Source organism: Hydra viridissima, unplaced genomic scaffold (assembly GCF_058129835.1).
Source record: "Hydra viridissima isolate aposymbiotic clone 2 unplaced genomic scaffold, HvirCarnegie_v1 scaffold_16, whole genome shotgun sequence".
In the NCBI taxonomy this organism is placed as follows: Eukaryota; Metazoa; Cnidaria; class Hydrozoa; order Anthoathecata; family Hydridae; genus Hydra; species Hydra viridissima.
Window position 1 is genome coordinate 5777799 of NW_028324315.1, and position 18947 is coordinate 5796745.

The window sequence follows — 18947 nt, forward strand, 5'->3', positions numbered from 1 at the left end:
TTTTTCTACCGAAATGTATGGTTCGTTAGCCACAATTATAAGAGGACAATATTTTTGACAGCCAAAGAGTGTAGACGTAAACCGTTGGTTCAGAATTTTTCGTTACCTATTACGAGTGTAAACTAAATTTATTCTTATTAAATATCGCGCTATCGTTGTATCGCTTATCGTTTTTATTCTTATTAAATATCGCGCTATCGTTGTATCGCTTATCGTTTTTATTCTTATTAAATATCGCGCTATCGTTGTATCGCTTATCGTTTTTATTCTTATTAAATATCGCGCTATCGCCACGGCCTAATTGCGCGATAGTAATTGTTGGTCATAAAGGCTACCAAGATTAACGGAATGGATTGTTACAATCATGCAAACGAATCAAAATCGTTTTTGAATAATGTAATTCGGTCAGATGAGAGTAGAAACTTTAGTTCAAAAAATCACAGTGACAAAATCGCGTTTTTTGAGCCAAAATTATTTTTTATCGGTTGTTGTTATAAAAATTAATATAATTTAAGAATACAAACAACAATAAGTTACTACAGTAAACTCCCGGTTATTCGAACCTCCTAAGGGAATAAGAATTTACTTCGAATAACCGAAATTTCGAATAACTGAGTTTGTTAGTTTGTTAAGAAAAATTCACGGGGAAGGAAAATTGCTTCGAATAAGCGAGAAATTCAAATAAGCGCTAGTTCGAATAACCGGGAGTTTACTGTATAAACCTCTTACTTGAATATTTATTGCTGAAGCATAAAATTATTAATTATTAAAAAAATTCTAAAAAATTAAGAATTAGTTTTATTTTTGTTCCCAAAATAAAAAAGTCCAACAGGAGGAAAGCTTTTTTTTATTGGTCGAAATAACTGGAGCAGATGCACTTAAGTTTTCTAAAAGCATCTTTATTTGTCTTCATTCTTGGAACTTTACACAATGATATGTATTAACTAATGTCTAACTTCACAAAAATTCCGTAAGAAAAAGTGAAGCAAGTTTTTAAAGTTTTTAATGCCGGTAGCCGTTTTATTTAAACTGACTAATTTGTTATTGTTTTGCTTTGATAAATCATTGCGTCATTTCAGGCTGGCAAAACTAAACCAGGCTGGCAAAAAATTTGCTTCACTGCAGAAGCGCGTGTTAGATATCTAGTTAATATTTAACCCAGAAAGGGTTTACTTTTACATGTGGCATCTCAAACTGTGATAATTTGATCTGCAGTAATGCAAAACATCTTTTAGTATTATAAAATGAAGTTTTAATGTAGAAATCTTTTTTTTTTTACTAATAAAATCAACAACAATTTGAAAATTTTAAGTTTAGTTAAGTTGATGATCGCTTGGGTATTTTTGTAGCCCAATCAAATTTTTTCATTTTTAGTTGTCATAGCTATATATAAACTAAAAATGATATTAAATTAAATATTTTTTTTATTTTTAGTTGTTTTTTCATTGGTATTATTTAGTTCTTACGAGTTTGTGGCATTGTTTATTTAGCCATTAATGGAAATGCTTAATAGTCTGCTTATGTTAGATATATTATTTGCATTGTTACAAAGTTACATTACTGACACAAGCTAATACTAACTTATAGCATTGTTCAGTTTTTACTTAATAAAAACGAATTACAATTTTTTAAAAATTGTATTTCGTTTTTAATAAGTAAAAATTGAACAATTTATATTATGAGTCAAGCAATGGTATATTATAATGAGTTGATCATAATGTATGGGCTTATAATTTCTGGGAAACTTGCGACTGCCATGATGTTAGACAGGATTGCCATCTTCTGAGCCTCCCCCCCTCCCCAACCTAAAAGTATTTAGAGGTGATATGTATTATTGAACGATAGCACTCCCACCAAAAGAAGTGCCTCAAATGATGAATGATAAAGTATTTGGAATAATTAGTGAGAAACTTTTTAAAAACCCAAATCAAACTCGGATGGTAGAAAGTGCGATTAAGAGTGGATTGTGGGTAAACCTCAAAAAGGAGTCATTTGGTTTTGATCCTTATTCAATACCATCCCCAAAAACATTAGCAAAACGGGATTACGGGATCGCAACTATCTTTTAACACATCATGCGATAGTTTAAATATGGGATCGTGGGTAGGAAAAGTAAAAAGAAATGTATGTAGTTATGTATGTAGTTATGTATGTATGTATGTATGTATGTATGTATGTATGTATGTATGTATGTATGTATGTATGTATGTATGTATGTATGTATGTATGTATGTATGTATGTATGTATGTATGTATGTATGTATGTATGTATGTATGTATGTATGTATGTATGTATGTATGTATGTATGTATGTATGTATGTATGTATGTATGTATGTATTTATGTATGTATGTATGTATGTATGTATGTATGTATGTATGTGTGTATGTATGAATGTATGAATGTATAATATAAGTATTTATATATTTCTTGTACTTATATATATTTCTATTAAATTGTGTAACAACTGTGCTGCAGTGGGAAGGTATTTGGGCACTAAGTATCTGGAGAATGAGTATTCATTAAAACCTAAATGAATTACTTTATGTTTTAATTTTGGAAATTAAAAAGCATTTCTAATTTTCTTAAACTGTTTTAAGTTTAAAATAATCTTTTTTTTTTTAAAAAAAAAAAAAAAACCTCTTGTTTTCAAAACAGCTTTTATTATTCGAGCCTTTTACATATACATTTCATATATTCGAGCCTTCTACCATCGTTATTTCAGCTTTGCTATTAACAAAATTTTATAATTTATTTTTATTTAAGTTAATCTTTTCACCTTCTAACAGAATTTCTCATAACTTGGGGATGGATCTTTTCAACTTCTAATAGTGTAGAATTTCTCATAATTTGGGGATGGATTGATCGGTTTACAATAGTTCATTGAGGTTAAAATCCGGAGGTTGAGGAGATTAGTCTATAACCTTGAAGACACTTTCGTGCTGTTTTTTTAAGGATTCTCTGACATCGCTTCGAAGAATGTTTAGAGTCTTTCTTTAAACATCGCTGTTTGGTTTTTCTGTTTTCAACGAGTAATAACGAATAAAGTACACATAGGCGCCGAGTTCACGGGGGCAACAGGGGCAGTGCCCCCCCAGGAAATTTATACTAATAATATATTATCACGGATTATCATGAGGACGAGAGTATCTATTCGCCCCCGAGATAATCCGTGATAATATACCATAAGTATAAATTTCCTGGGGGGGGCGCTGCCCCTGTTGCCCCCGTGAACTCGGCGCCTATGAAAGTACAAACGTCTATGTCAGTTATTTGAAATAGTTAGAATTTAAAATATTATGTATATATATTTTTATATAAAAAAATTTTTACATATATAGTTTTATATAAAAAGTTTTAAAATTCTAAATAAAAAATTGCGATACCTTGTACACCTTGTTATTTTGGTTCAACGTTTTAAGACGCATGCTCAGAATTACTTCTTGATTAACCGTTAAACTTTTTTTATAATAAACTTTAATTAACAAATTTATGCATGAATATAAACTTGTCTAACCAAAAGGTTTGCTGTTTTAAACGCATAAAAGTTCTATTTGAAGAAACTTCAGAAGTTCGATTTATCTTAAAAAACTATTATAGAAGTTGCTACTTTATTTGTTATTATTCGTTATAGATCAAAAAACCAAATCAAATCTGATGCGTATTTAATAAAAACGCGCGGCTGATGATTTAGATAAATGGGTTTTAGACGCACTCAATGTTGGCGCTGATGTTCAAAATTAAAAAAATACTTGTAATAAGTTCAATAACTCCAAAATAGAGCTCAATAAACAATCTTACAGCTTTTAAAATGCATGAAATACGTGTTTATGTTTTAGTTATATATAATATGTAAACAATTTGATTTTAACATTTATGTATAGTTTTTTAACATTCTAATTAATAAATATTATTTCTATAAAGGTTTTAAATTCTATAGTTAACATTTTTATTAAACAATTGTTTTAAAAACATTTGTTGCTGATTTTCGAACGTTTTCATTTGAGAAGTTGTGATTTTCAAACTCTAATAATATTGGAAAGAATATAATTCGAAGGGAAGTGATTGTAAACAGTTTTGTAGCTTTAAAATTAAATCCTCAAATCTTTATTAGGCAACTTTATTAGATTATATACAGATTAAATTAACTTCCTAGGAGGTAATCTAATCTGTGTAATAATATTGTTAAGCAGAATTTCAAGTACTTTTAAAGTTTTTATCCAAGTTTGTCCTTTTGACCTATACAGTTTATATTAAGAAAATGTTTGAAGACATCCCAAAAAGATGTGCAACATTAATGAACAAAAGAATATTCATGGCTTGAAGTTACTTAAAATAAATGGTATTGTAGGTATGTTTTAAACTAAGTTACTCTTAAATAGTAAATTCATTATGTAAAAATAAAATCCATTTTAATATTCAGTAAAAAACACGTATATTGTAGTGTATAATGGTGCATTAAAGCAGATTTATGTTGTTTCTATATTATAACTCAATTAGTGTAGTTTGCAACATTATATTGATAAGGATATGGTAAGCTTTCTTTATGAGATAAATGTCATCTGAAGAAAGGTTTTTTTTACTATTCTTTATATAAAAAATTTTGTTTCAGTTTTAGATATATATTTATTGGATGGAGTTCACTAGGTGAACAAAGATTACAAGTGTTTGAAAACAGATATAATAAAAGGCTGAGAAAATCTCTACCTTGAGGAGTTTTTTACTTTTCATTTATTTTCATTAAATTTTTGTTATCTGTAACATTGAAATTTTGCTAATTGAGAGAAAAAAGTTTATTTAGAGGTTGATTTTCAGAGATTAATATTTTTTGAAACAAATTGTGTGAATGCCTCCATTTTTCCAAGCTAGTGAGTACTCTGTGGATAATTTAATATTTTTCCATAATGGCAGGCTAAACTTGAAATTTTCCCCACTAAATTATAGATTTGTTTGAGTTTGATAGGCTTGTTCTGCTAATTAAATTGGATGCAGATCTACTGATGCTGGTTTGAAATTTTAGATAAAGTCAGGTGATTAGAACTGCACTCTGATTTTTCAAAAATATTTCACTGATTTAAAGGGTTCATAACCTATGTTCACATTAGTTTTTTTTCTTGAAATGTTTTTTACAGATCAATCTACATGTGCTCTATCAGAAAATTGAAAAAATAAATGTGACTCATTGGTAACCCCCTCAAATAGATCACATTAATCAGATTAAAGAGCAAAAAACATAAAACTAAACAAAGAACATAAAATTAAATAAATTTTAAATACTAGATAAATATGTATGTAATACTAAATATAGCTCTAGTTGTTCAAATATAAAAAGTTATAATATGTGGTTACAACATCAAAGCTAAATCCTTTTATGAAGTCTAAAAGTAAAATAAAAGCAATATAAAAAGATATCAAAGTCAACTTTATATGACCAAGTTAATATGTAAGGTGTGGTAGACTTTTTAGTACCCTTTCAAGTGTTCAAGTTTTCTAAAATACTTCTGTTTATGAATAAAATTAGTGATTAAGCAATGAGCATTAACAAAATTAATGAAATGGACTGATACAACACAATAACTTTGACAAACTAGTTTCTCATTTTTCTGAAAATAAATACCAAAGGTATGCAATACTCCTGGCTGTTATTCCAGTGGAACCCTTGTGCTGTATCTTGTATTAGAAAACTATATATTTTTGAAGAGTTAAGAAGAATTTAAGCCTACTTTTGTTTTAAGTTGGTTTTTAAATTTTGCATGTGGCTTGACTTTTGGCTATAAAATTGTGCTCTTATAGATTGTCTAACTGATCACAAACAAACAAACAAATTTCAGTAAAATGATCTAGATTTTAAGTTTATGGGGCAGAAGTACATTAGAAATTTACATTTTGCCACTGATAGAAACTCACTTCATTAATTTCATATTCATCAAAAGAATTGCTCATGTAATCCTTAAAAATTTTCTTTCCCTGGACTGTTGTCACAACTGTGCAGCATACAATCTTTATTTTCAGTTTACAAGCCTTAAATTTTTTATTAGGTGTTGAGTAGGCACTGTGGACCAAAGTGACCGCCAGGTTGAATTGTTCCCCAGGTCTGATTTTTCTTTTTCAATAGTTGGGTAGATATTAGTAGACATCATTTATAATATTTAGAACTTCTGGGGTGTTGGAATTTTCAAAAAAAATTTAAAACAAAAAATTCAGAAATCAGCTATAACTTATCCTATAAAAATTAAAGCCCAAAACAAGAAAACTTTATGTTTACTAGTTATATTATAAGTCTGAATGCTAAAATTAACATACTTTACAATATATACTTTAAATGATAAACATTAAATCAAATTATAGTATTTGATCTATTTTATGTTTTTGATGCAAATTCAACAATACTGGATTTTAGCCGTTTTGCATAATCTTTATGGTTAATTCTTCGTTTGTATCTATTGCATGTTTTTTGAACTCTTGATGAATAGCTTCTCCTGTTTGCTCACAGTAAACTCCTAGGCCGCAGTTGTTAGAATGAAGAAAAGGAAGTATATGACATACTGTTGTGTGAACTTTCCATGTAACAGTGAGCTCAATACCCTCGAATGTGTCATGCACATTTTCAATCAAATCTGCATAGGACTTTTTAAACTCCAGAACAGCAGTTTCGATGTTATCCCCTGCTACCATACCAAATGCTTCTGCTTGAAGGCATTTAAACTTTCTAAGACAGTTTACAATTGGTAATAAGTCATAGTTTCCATTATTTACAATATCCCTCTCAAGTATATCCACCAACTTCAGGAACTTGCTTGCATTTTTCCATTAAAATCTATGCCTTAGTATCCTTGAAACATGATGTAATTTGAGTCTAACCACTTCTCAAACAAAGACCATATGCTAAGCAAAAACACTGCAAGTTCACTTACTAATCCCATTAGAACATGGAGCTGAGGAACAGGAACCAACTCCTCAAGAAGAGTTTCAGGATCTTCCTCTTTGTACAAAAGTCTTGGATTTATAACATTTTTGAAGAGTGACATTTTAAACTTCTTCTTTCCATCAAGGCTAAAGTTATTGTAGTGTTCATCCAAGGACCTAAGTGTTCTCTTGTTACCAGGCACAAGAGTGCAAGATCCCTCACAGTATAAACAGCTGTACATCCCAGCATGACTACTTATTCTGAAAACTGAATTTGCACATTTAAGATCAAATGCAGTGTAATACTTTACATCTTAAAAACTCAGAGGCCCAATAAGCTTTCAGAGATTACCATTAGCTTCAGAAACTCCCTCGACAATTGCTATAAGAAAGGATCTCTTTACTCCAGTATCATCAAGCTCTGAATCTAACAAGGTTTTTTTTTGGGGATAAAAAACATTTACAGTGACCTTAAGAAATCCCTGACCTGAACCCATAGCTATCTCAAAGTGGAGTCATGTGGATCTATTCCTCTTTCTGTTATGTGCTGTATAAATGTAGATGTATCTTTTACATAAACTAATGTTCTAGTAACAACTTCTCCATCCATGAACTTTTCTTTAGTGGTGTAAAACTAATCTATACAGGTATGGAGAGCTTCAATTTTTTAAAAAATATTTTCTTCAATCCAGGTTTGAGTTCCCATACTAGCTCTGTATTTGGAACAAAAGTTCTTGGTTTGATTCTTTGAAAGCTCAAGAGATTTAACCAACTCCATAACAGTACCGAAGGACACCTGCTTCAGCTCAATTCGGTCACTTTTCTTGTCTGGAGTCCTAACCACAAAGGAGAAACCTGAGTAACCAGCTAAAACTTCTGTCCTCTACAAATATTTTCAGCCTCCATCTTTTGCCTAAGTATACCTGGCAACAGATATTAATAAAATATGTTTATTATTTGGGTTTTTTAAATATGTGTTTTTATTAGAAAAAGCAATTCAATTTACTTGCCTGAGGCAACATGCTCTGAATACTTAGGTCCAAGCTGTTCTGCTGCTTCAATGAGATTGTTAACAGCTCTGCTCTTGGTACAGATGTGAGCAACTCTTTGCACTAAAATTTTTTGTTTAAAAACAAAAATAAAGCAAAACTAAATATTTTTGTTTAAAAACAAATGCACAAATGTTTTATCCAAAAAAACATTCAGTGCAATCAATGTTATTATGTGACCAAAAGCATGCAGAACATAGTCTGGAAGACTTTACATGTTCAGGAGTAGAATCATTTAAAGCATCAATTTTATCTACTATGTGGTTGATATTTGATGATCTTCTAAGATGTAATCTACCAATCTAAAAATAATTTGTTGGTCAGTAAATATATTATATTAGCATCCTATATGTTCTTTTAGTCTATTCATCCTATGTAAGGCTCATTTTTATTTTTTATTAAATTTTATCCTATGTAAGATTAAAATTTAAGCATATAGTAAGTTCATTACAATTAAATGTAAATTTAAGTAATATATATGTATTACTTATTTTTTAATAGACAACTAAACATGGAATAAATTCCATTACTTATCAGTGTATCCTTTCTTGGAGCATCCTTCCATACACCCTAAAAACAGATTTTATTCTTAGATCCAAGAATCTGTTCTTAAAGTCACTCCATCATTTCTATTTAAAAATTTATGCTTAACTTTATTCTTTACTCCTATAACCTTTTTCATTTATGTTTATGTATATTTTATAATTTCTTATTTGTGTATATGTGTATGTATGTATGTATATGTGAATAGATTATAAAAGTCTAAATTTTTGTAAGGTTCTACTATACTGGTTTCATATGAAAGATTTTATCTTTGTTTCAATTGCAGGAGTGATCTTTTAAATTTTAGTTGACTTTTTATCAAACTATGTAAGACAAACAGCACACGTTTTATGTGAACATTCCGCCATTGTATATGCAATTTATTATTCTGCAGGTTTTCAACCTAGTTTTAGCCTAATTTTATTAACATTTTTATCGTTAAAAGTAATGATTTTTGAGCAAAAATTTTTTAACTTTGTCCAACCCCTCAGAAGTTTAAAATATCATGAATGGTGTCTACTAATGTATACCTAACTACTGAAAAAGAAAAATCAGACCTGGGGAACAACTCAATCTGGCAGTCACTCTGGTCCACAGTGTAGGGTTTATTTCCTGTAACTCCTGGTTTTTCAGAATCTCAAGAAACCTCTCCACTTTTTTTTCTTTTCTCATTTATTTATTAACAACAATGCATGTTATCTAATCATCAATATGAAATTTAAGTCTTTTTTTTCTTTTAGTTTTTGGCGAAAGTTGATTATAAAGTATGTGGTGCACATCTTTTTATTTTTCACTGCTTGAATCTTTTGAAGGTTGATTTCTGAAAAATCCATTCTTAAATTTAAAGTGTTCAATTGGATAAAGTTTTTTTTTTTTTTTATTGGTTTTTGAAAAACCATATTGAAAATTTACCCCATTTACAATCTACTCCATGTAAATTGCTGCCTTGCCCATTCAGGTTTTTGACCCTTGATTATAGCAGGTTACAATAATATGCATACCTTTTGTTCTACATCCTATGTTGTTAACTTTTCTTTGTTTAAATTGAATAGTTGAGAGCATAGAAATTGTTTATCTGTCATCTTGATTTTGTTTTGTTTTAAAAGTGTTCAATAAAAATTTTAATAAAAATATTTCAATTCAAAGTGTCTTCAGAAATGGTGTTTTACTGTAACCTTTTGTGTTTATAATAATTTCAAGTATCAATTGTTTCATAATTAACCAACTGAATGTGACAACTTATTGAATGCATTGTTTAGTGTTGAGTAATAAAATTTTTAAAATTTCTGTTAACATTTGTAATTGTTTTCTTTGTATTTGATAAGAATTTAAATTGAACCTATTTTCTTTGGCAACTTTTATATAATAGAATAATTTAGTACCCTATAGTGTTTGCTAGCCTATAGCACAAAATACATAATATGTTATATTTTTTATTACATTTATACAATGGACATTTCATCTGTTAACAATACTCCTTTTTAATATAATTAGAGCATAATGTTTGAAAATACATGTTACATCACCTTCAGCACATGCTAACTGGACATAATGGGAGGCTGCAAAAGTAAGCTTGCCTCAGGTGACAGTTTTTCATCAGAAGGCAAATATTCCAGTTATAGCAAAACAAAAGGCTTGCAAAAAAATAATTAAAAACCATTATGACAATGATCAAATCAGAGGAATACTTGAAAAATGTAGGTCTACAGGGGTCTACATAGGTCTGCATAGGTCTGCATAGGGGGTGTAATATAAGAAGCTACAAGATAAGAAGAAAAAAAACTTCTGCAACATTTTGCATCTGGCCTTCTAACGCTAAAAAAAATTAATTTATTTTATCACACTTGTTATCAAATTATGCCATCAAACTTTTCTGTTTTAGCAGCAAATACAGGAACCACCACATTGTACTACAACCTTGCAGCGCCAAAAGTCAGAGACTTTTCAAACTTCTCAACTATAAATTTTAGTCTGCAGCTTATGGTGGATGACATACAACTGTGTTGTGGATACACCTTGGAATGACCTTTTTCATAATTTGGTCAAGTATGAAGCTGTTCATCCCTCTAATTTCTGCTAGAGCAACACTTACTAGAAAACTGACATAACCGGGATAAACATCCTCAAATTGGATTCATGATTTTTAATAACTTCTAATTGATAACTTTTAATAATTTAATTTTAACAATAATTTTTAACAAAAGCCATTGAAGACTGGTCAGCCTGTATTTCATATCAATTGTAACTGCTGAAATTGTGTGCACAAAATATTGCGATATATGACTGTGCTAAAAGTGTGATTAAGCTGAGCTTAAATTTTCTATTAACAGTCAAGTGAGAAGAACACTGTGCTGCATTTGCTTTAATTAAACTGTATGTGAAAGGTATCTAGCAATCAATACTGGTTTGTTTAGCACTGAACTGGTGAGCAACCAAAATTGATGATACTTGAATTCAGATCTTTTAACATAAAGCTCATTTCAAAATTTACATTTTCTCAGGGTATAGTGTTATCATTTTCATTTTAAAATGATAGTACTTTAAAAAACTCAATTATTTCACTACAGAAGAATAATTTCTTTAAGAAATACTAGAAAAGGAAAGAATAACAATCAGTTATTTTGACATTTTTTTAAATTCAAGGTAATTTAAATATTGAGACTAATTTTTTTTTTCATACTTTCATAATTTCATACATATTATATTATTATTAGTCTTATTAAATGGATTATAAAATTTTTAATACTTTTTATAATATTGTAATTATAATTCACTCTTATAGGGTGCTAAATACAGTTTCTCGTGATACTCTTTCTTGTACTCTTAAAACAGTTTCTTGTTGCAGATTGGTTGAATGAGATTGAAATTGAAAAAAATTGAATGAATTGAGAATGGAGACCTTTATGTCTTAAACTCTTGGTTTTGTTTGAATGGTTTTTTAAAAGATCTATTCTTCTTAGACTTGGTAAAAATAGTATGGTGACAGGATTCGTTTAGCATTTTACAAATACAGCAAGCAGAAGGCTCCAATGTACTGTTCATAAACAATTCTCTAAGAACATAAACAGTTTCGCTTCAAATTTTAAAAATACAATTTTCTTCATTCAAGAAAATTTTTATTCAAAAAAAAAAAGATTGTAAGGTTTTAGGTGTTTACATAACATTAATAATATTTATTTATCTTTTAGTAATTAGCATGTAATAATTTGAATTTATTAAAATTTTTTACTACAATTTCTGAGTTTTTAAAAGATGAACATAGTATATGTGCATCTGCCATTATGGAAAAATATCAAAATATCCACAGAGTACTTATTAACTTGGAAAAATGAAGGCATGTATACCATTTGTTCAAACGTTATCAACCTCTAAAAAAAAAGAAAAAAACAGTTTACAATTGAATGGGGAGATTTCAAGCAAAATGGTCTATTTTTTTAATGTGGTCTTAAGAACCACGTAAGATGATTTTTAAGAACCACATAAAGATATTGAGCTGATATTTTCAGGAATTTACTTAACCCACTGATATTTGCACCCCAACAAATTTCATCAAGATCTGAGGTGGGTAATTTAGGGCCATTATTCCACTTAGCATGTAAAGACCTGTATTTATGTTTAAATGCATTAGATTTGTCAGGTGATCCACTCGGTGATCCAATCTTAGGTGTTCCACTGATCATAATAGTAACTTTTTAATTTAAACATCTTATGTAAGTCACAATAATAATACTAATTTTTTTTTAGTAATTAGTTTTTGAAATATTTAAAAGCCAAAAAGAATTGTTATGTGCTCTGCAAGTTTATTGTTGTACACAAACTTGTAAAGGTCTGAGCTGCAACAAGTTCTGTATGTAAAATAAACTACTTTAAGAGTTCAAGAAGAATGTTTGGACATCTAAAAATACCTTATACTGTGTCTTGAAAAAGTTGAAGTAAAAATACACTATGGTTCTTTAGATGGTGAATTTTTGCTGATTCAGGGTTTTTATGACAATCAGAAGAGTCTAAGAAGCAACTTTTGACCTTTAATATTTTGAGTTTTGCAGAATCTTCCTAAAATATTGGGATATCTATAGATTTTTGCTCTGAGAATCAAAAATGATGCTTAATTGAATTGTTTTTACAACTCTATTAGAAAAATGATGTAGAGAAAGAGTGTTTTAAAAAAAAATCAAAATCTAAAAATCTAAAAAAAAGTCTACCATTATTTTATCTCAGGACTGCTAAAAAAACTGTAATTATACTTTGTCTCTTTAGTACTTGTTTAAAGTATGGTTTCAAAAATTATATTTTTAGTATTAAAAGATAAAATACAGAGCATGTTTTAATAGAAAAAATATATATTAGCTAAAGCTTGAAAAAAAACTTAACACAGATTCCATCTTGTCTTTATAAGAGTGGTATATTATATTAACTTCCAAAATCTGTCCAGTAGTTACTTGTTTAAGAATTTCCTGGCACACATAATAGACATATAACAGTACTACCAATACCATCACAAGGGGATTTACCTGCTGGTAAAAAAAATCTTTCGGCTGGTAGTAAAAAATCTTTCTTGTGATAAAGATTAAAAAAATTAAAAATTTTTAATTTGTGCTAGATTTGAAAAGTACTTGATACATCTCGTGTCTTTGATATATCTTCTTGAATTTTGTAGAAAAGCCCAGTGTCATAATGAACACCTTCTGAGATGTAATAAAAAGATTTTTGTTTGAGAAATAGTAGCAACTCTGGGTTTCAGCTGTATATGAGTGTGTGGTAAGGTTGTCAATTCTGTTGTGTAACATATCAATAAACTCATTAATTGGCAATAATTAGAATACTAGTGTTTTACAGTCAGTATTCTGCCATTGTTTAAATACAAAATTTTCCTGTACCATGTTGTTTATGAACTTTTGTGCTATATTGCTTTTTAATGCTTCAATTCACATTGTTCAATTCAAGTTGACTTCAAAAAAAGAGAACTTCAATTCATTTGTTTGGTGCAGCACACACTCATCATTTTCAAAGCAACAAATAATTAAAACCATACATTTCTATAACTTTTGTTACACCTAATTGTGTGTTATAAGTATTTTGGTGGTGGATGCACACACGCAGGTTGTGAAGCCTGAAGTTGTGATGTAATACTTAGGTACCAAATTGCAAAACTTAGACGAAGTATTACTAGCCATTTTTTGAACACTCTGGTATAGAAAACTTAGAAAGTTTTTTTTTTCCTTGGCATGAAAACTTTCATCACTTTGATAAAAGTCAGTTTGATTTTGATCTGATTCAAATCTGATTTTTTTTGGTTTTTTTAACTTATCTAGATCTTGATCTTTGTTGATGTTATTGTTTGAACTGATGCTGGACACTTCTGTTGTTAAAGAGGCTTCTTCAATACTATGTGTGGAAGGAATTTTTTTGTGACCCTTTCCATTATTTCCTCATGTTTTGCAGCAGACATTTTGCAGTTCACTTTTCAATTTGACTAGTGAAACCCCAAGCAGATGTAGAGGTAATAATCTTTTTTCTCAGTTTGTTGCTTACAATCCTCTTGAATTCTTCATGAATTTCTACTGTTTTTTTTTTTTTGTTCCCACTAATTTCTTTTTTTCTTTTTTTGAGTAGACCAAAGATAAAATAAGTAAACTTATGGACTACAAATAAAACAAAAATCAACTAATTTTGAAACCATAAAGTTGTCACGGTCTGAATGATTTCATGTGGAATGTTCCTTACTGATTTTTACATACTTATTTTTCTATTTTTCTATTTAGTTTCATGTAATTTTTTGTTGCAGATTCTTTTTAGTTTATTGCACTTTATTTTCAGATAGTAGATTTATTTTCAGATAGTAGATTTATTTTCAGATAGTAGATTTATTTTCAGATAGTAGATTTATTTTCAGATAGTGTTATAAAATTAAGAATAGTAGATTAAGATGGTAGATTAAAGATAGTAGATTAAAGATAGTAGATTTGTTTTCAGTAGTGTTATAAAGTTAAGAATAACCCAGCTAGCACACAACGTTGATCAACGTCGATCAACGTTATTTCAACGTTTTTTCAACGTTGTGTGCTAGCAGGGAAATTATATCTATAATCATAAATAGTTATAGTTAAAAATAATTACAGTTGTAAATAGTTATATGATTAATTATAAAAAGTTATAATTGTAAATAATTAAAAGTAATTATGATTATAAATTATAAAATTGTTGCAGTCAACTTGCAGATTGACATGATAGTATAAGTTACACTCACGTCAGAACAAGGAAACATTTGAAAGATATTCAAATTTAAAAGATTGCCACCTTAACAAGCACTGTTTTCCCCTTTTTACATGTTACCTTGAAAGTGTTTTTAGATACAGAAAAAAATTTAAGAATGTATATTTTCCTTGTTAGGTTTGATAACAATTATTTATATTGTATTAGGCTAACTTTAATATTTTCATAGTGATTTTCAATTTTTTTTTCCATCTTTTCAGAATATCATTTGCTCAATGTTGTAAAAAAAAAATACTACTGGATATTCCCTGATTTCAGAAGATGTCATCTCCAACATCTCAGGTAAATCCCTGGCCTTTTATCAAATCTATTTAGAGAGCATAATTACAAATCAGTTTAAACAAAATGAGTTAGTAAGTTTCCACACAAATCTTCAGATAAAATGCCATTTTGTTTGTCTCCTTTTTCAGTGTTGCTTTTCATTGTTATAATGCCTCAAATTTATGTGTAAAAAATTGGTAAAGGACATGTTAACTACCCATGGGCAAACACATTACAGGCTATAGATTTTGTGAAAAAGGACTCCTCTGCTCGTGTTTTATTATTTGAACTTTATATTGTAAAAGAGGAAAAACTAAAAAAAATGTTTTAATACTAATCCTAATCCTAAATCCTAATCATAAAAAGTAATCAAACAAGATTACTAGTTATTAACAAGATTAACTAGATCATTTGGGAGATTCCATAGTGGCTAAAACTCAAGTCAGCCAATGCCTTTATGCCCTTCTTTGGAATTCGAGAGCCATGTGTAGAAAGAACTTAATTTCTTGCAAAAACTGATTAGTAACTGATTTTTACTGACCAAATTATAATACCAGTTGTCACTATTAAGTGTTTAGATTATTTCTATTGTTTATTGTGGTCTCTCCCCTTCATACATTTGTAGGGCTTCCTCAAATTTGTGAACAAAGTAAATGCATAAGAATTAGTATTAGTTGATCACACCAAGTCCTTCAGAACAAGTCAGATTCATTATTTTTTTTAAGACAAAAGGAAGTTGTACCTTCCAAAAGGTCCTGAATACATCAAAGGTGTAAAAAGTATACAGGCACTCCCTGTATACTTCCTGCCAATGCAAAGTTTCTCATGAAAGGTATTTAGTACATTTTGACAATCTTAAAAGTCTATTTAATTGTAAAAATTTAAACTTACAGTTAATGAATGTAAATAAATTTTGGTTTCTTTTTCTTTTTTATAAGTATAAAGATAAAGTTGCTGGTTAGATTAAGTACCGTGTTTTGTTCTTCTGTTAATGAAAAATAAAAAATAAAAGTTTTTTTTAAAAGATGGAAGGAGAAGTACACATAGGTTTTGAAATGAACAGATATTTGTTATTTTTTGTTAAAAAATGAAAAACCAAAAGATGGTGCTTAATAATCACTCAAAAAATGTGTACTTGAAATGACCATGGAGCATTTACCTCCTAAAATTATGCATTTGTTCAAAACGAAATTTTCAAAAGTATGCAAACCAATAATGCTAATAAGAAAAGTGAATACGATTTTCATAATAATAACATTATTATATTTGCAGATTTGTACCCTTGAAATTTTTTTCATCATTTCAACGTTTTTTTTATTCGTTGAATTTTGTGCCAGATTTGTGTTACTCTTGGAATAAATCAAAATTCATGAAAAGTTTTTATTAAAAGCAAAACTTTTAATCAGTTACAAAGACAAAAGTATTTTATGCAAAAGAGTTTACATGCAAAATTAAACTTAAAAACAATAACAAAGTTAATTGATTCTTTTAAAAAATAATTTTAACTTAATTGCACTATTGAGGAATATTTTCACCAAAATTATAAAAGGTATGTGATGCATAACAAAATCTCAATAAATGTTTAGAATTTTGTATGTCTAAATATATATAAAATATTGCAATATTAATTTATTTTAAAAGACAGATATAAAAATTTGCGTATTTTGTTCATTAATATTTGTTTCTTATTCATTAGTATTTGTTATTATCTGTTATTATTTGATAATAATAAAAAATCCAACGACTATTTCTTTCCTCAAATCTAATTTCACAACAAAACAAAAATAATTTATAACTAAATTTTCAAAAATAATTTATAACTAAATTATAACTAAATAACAAGTTTTCTTTAAAATATTTTAACTGAAAGTTGTTGATAGTAAGCTGTTGATAGTGTGAAACCAAAGAAGGATCTTTCTGGAGAATGGTACAGCAGCAGATTAAAATTTAAAATGGTAACATTTTCATTTATGAAGCATGAAAATATTTTCTTAAATTCCACCATTAGTTACAAATATTTCGTTTGATTAAGTAGGTTAACAGAATTTCAAAAACAAAAATATTTATTGTCATAGTTCTCTCGTTTCTAGCCTCCTCTTGAAAGAAGTATAAAAGAAACTTTTTTTCTAATTATCTTTCTGAATGCTCAACAGAAGTTTATAAATAAAGCTGGTTCTTTAATTTTTTTTTTCAACCTGTAATAAAAATGATAAATCTTTGTAATATTTGTAAAAAGTAACAGAGAAATATTTAAGTAAAAAAATATTTTTCAAATAATTATTTTTAAAATTTATTTCAATCGCACATTAGGAAACTCATTGAAATTGAAAAATGTTGATTGGTTTTACGAAACCTCATTTTTTTCTCTTTTTTTTTTTCCATTAATTCAATATTTCAATTTTAACAAATAATGGATTTTTGACAATGTGTTCAATATATTTTGACAATGTGGTTTTTCTGACAATGTATTTTTTTTGACAATGTGTTCAATGTATTTTTACAATTTGTTCAATGTATTTTTATTTACTCTATCGTTTAGTTGTACATGAAAAGATCTGCTGCCATATTGCGTAAACCACCAGCAAATAAAAAGAGATGGAATCATCAAAGTCACCGTTTTGTCGTTCATTAAAAGGATTCGAATTACAAGTTTTCTAAATTTGCAACTATTTTTTTCTCGGTGAAAAACTGAATTGATGAATTAAAGGAAACTTTTATGTAAAGAGAAAAAGTTTTTGCTTCAAACTTTTAGTTAATGAATTTCGAATTGATTTTTGTACCATGCAAAAATGTGAAGATCTACAGTAGAAAATTCCTCCATATTTTATTAGAAGTATATAAAAACCAGTTAATGCAAGTGGAATGAGAAACGGATGCTAAGATGAATTCCTCTTTCGATATCTTCGACAATATGAATATTGTTTCAGCATTAAGATTGGTGCCGTTTCACTTAACGAATTTGACAAATCTGACATTTTTAGAACTCTCCATCTTCTGACTCAAATTATAAATTTTTAAATATTTTTTGTGTTTTAGATTCAAGTAAAATTTATTGGTGTTTTTTTAAATTGAAATTTCATTAAATTTCATTAAATTTAATTAAAATTCAAAACATTTAATTAAATTTTTAAATTGAGATTCACTTGTATTTTCTTAAAATGAAACGTTTCATTTGACATCACCTTTCAATGCAAAATATCTTTGTTTGAATCTCGAACTAAAATTATCTTATACAATATATATTAAAAAAAAGTTTTTATGTATTAACTTTGTACATTTGAAGAGCATTATTGTCGCAATCTTTCTTACTCCGTTTCTGTAAAAATTTAGACTTAAAAGACAAGGTTTCCGGTTTAGATCAACAGATATTTTAAGCGCTTATTACGATAAGCAATATTTTAAACTTTAACCGCTTCTTTCAACATTCAAAACTTTAATTGATATCCTGGTAACTAGTTGATATGAGGAGGTTTTTTTTAATCAAAGCGCATGCATTTTTTCATCTGCTCGAAGATTGTTGTAATGATTGTCGAATAATAAGGTTTTCTACTGAACCTTCGGAAGTTGAATGCATTTGCTAAAAAAAAGTTTTTTATAATTTGATCGCTGATTGTTCAATAAAGTTTAAACTTAAATTCAGAATAAATTTAATCTTTAAAAAAAATATCTTAAAATAAACGAACTACAAGCAAAAATAAAATGAGAAGAGCATGAACTTATTTTATTACTGATTTTGTCACAAAAAGTTGAAATTTTTTCGGATTTTATGCACTTTCAAAATCATCCACCAAATGAAACTTTTTCAAGAATAAAAACTAAAGACGGCAGGGTTTTACAATATTTAATCAATGCAGTCTGATCTGAAGCCCCAATGATGTCCTTCGCATTCCTCTTGGTGATGAAATGGTCATTTGT

The 18947-nt window shown here is 28.4% G+C and overlaps 1 long non-coding RNA gene and 2 pseudogenes across 2 annotated transcripts; 1 reads left to right on the plus strand and 2 right to left on the minus strand.

Moving 5' to 3' along the window:
• The first annotated feature begins 4227 nt into the window (after window positions 1-4227).
• Window positions 4228-18120, plus strand: LOC149877712 (uncharacterized). Of its 2 annotated transcripts, XR_016448043.1 has the most exons (4): window positions 4241-4351; window positions 13811-13998; window positions 14972-15053; window positions 17572-18120. It is a non-coding gene; the product is annotated as an uncharacterized LOC149877712 (long non-coding RNA). The 2 variants fall into 2 exon arrangements; XR_016448042.1 differs by lacking the exon at window positions 13811-13998 and having other exon boundaries at window positions 4228-4351; window positions 17572-18115.
• On the minus strand, window positions 6362-7156 carry LOC149877713 (uncharacterized; annotated as a pseudogene).
• Window positions 7546-8866, minus strand: LOC145183232 (uncharacterized; annotated as a pseudogene).
• Window positions 18121-18947: the final 827 nt, after the last annotated feature.